A 1,447-nucleotide genomic window follows, 5' to 3' on the forward strand; every position below is an offset into this window, starting at 1 on the left:
AAGAGAGAAATTAGTTCATTTTAGTTAACCATTTGTCCCAAATACAGTAGGAAACAGTATGATGTGGAGCTCACAAACAGCCTCTCACCATGACTCATGCTGAGGCAACCTAATTAAGCAATCAATCAATTAAGTAATCAGTTCACTAATCAGGAGCAAAGGAAGTCAGACCTCCAGCTGAATGTTAACGAAGTGAGGACCAGAGTGCAAAATGGTGGGAATAATGCAGGTGAGAGAGAGAGAGACAAAGAGTGAGTGAGTGAGAGAGAGAGAAAGAGAATGAAGGAGAAAGCATACTAGAAAAGACAAGATGTGGAGATAAAACAGTGCCCCACATCCTAACAATACCGTTTTTTTTTCAGTCACTCTCGCACTCCCTCGAAGCGAGAGCAGACGAGAGAGAGAGAGAGAGAGAGTGCTTGAGAGAGAGAGAGAGGGAGAGAGTGCATGAGAGAGAAGGACGAACAGAGGGTAGACAAGCCTGCAAAAGCTCCAACTAACAGGGGAGTGAAAGGAAAGAGAGTGCAGAGAGCACTCGAGAGAGAGATGGAGAGAAAGAGACGAAAAGAGAAACACATTTTCCATACTGCCATGTAATCACTTTCAGACCAAAAAGGGTGAGAACAGATGGAGAAATTGGGGAACACAAGGGTGTCCGTAAGATGGTGCGTGAGTGTGTGTGTGTGTATGTGTCATATCAGTGATTCCCTCGTGAGGCAGTCTTGTCTGGTGAGTGTCAGTTTCTGTCTGTGGAGTAAAAACACACTCCACGGTCTGTAGAGCCCCAGCTCCGCCACAACTTCAACAACAAAGACACAGAGTGAAGATGCAATTCTCACACATACATCCGCCTCCCCCAACCCCAACCGACCCCACCCCCACCACCACCACCCCCACCCCAACCCCCACCCATCGCCCTGCAACCGCACGCCGAGCCTAATGATGTCTGCTGCCCCGTGGCCTCAACAATGAACTCTCCCACAGACTCATAGGCCAGCACAGCCTAATTGCCAGCACAAGTCAAGTCAAACTAAAGTAGGAGCTAAAGTTTCTGACACTCCCAATCTACTGAGTTAAGACGAGAGCACATCCCCACGCACTCCCCCAAGACTAGTGCGGGAGACAGAGACGGACAGCTTGGCCGCAGGAGAGAAGCACAAGACATGTGAGCTGAGTGAATTCTGGCCATGTTCTAGGTACTAAGTTGTAGGATGCATGTGGGTTCATTATAGTCTGTGTGTGTTTAGAGTTAATGGACGACGGGTCGGGCAGTGCTGTCCTTGTCCATTACGTGCGTGTCCCGTTCCACCAGTGAGAGGAGGAGACGTGGAGGGGAGATGGAGTGAGAGGTAGATTAGAAATGGACTGGTGGTCTCTGGGAGATGAGAAAATGGAGGGGCCACGATGAGGTGATTAGGGGAGATGGATAGAGCTCAGAGTGACAGAG

The sequence above is a fragment of the Sardina pilchardus genome, chromosome 22 (assembly GCF_963854185.1).
Source record: "Sardina pilchardus chromosome 22, fSarPil1.1, whole genome shotgun sequence".
Taxonomy (NCBI): Eukaryota; Metazoa; Chordata; class Actinopteri; order Clupeiformes; family Clupeidae; genus Sardina; species Sardina pilchardus.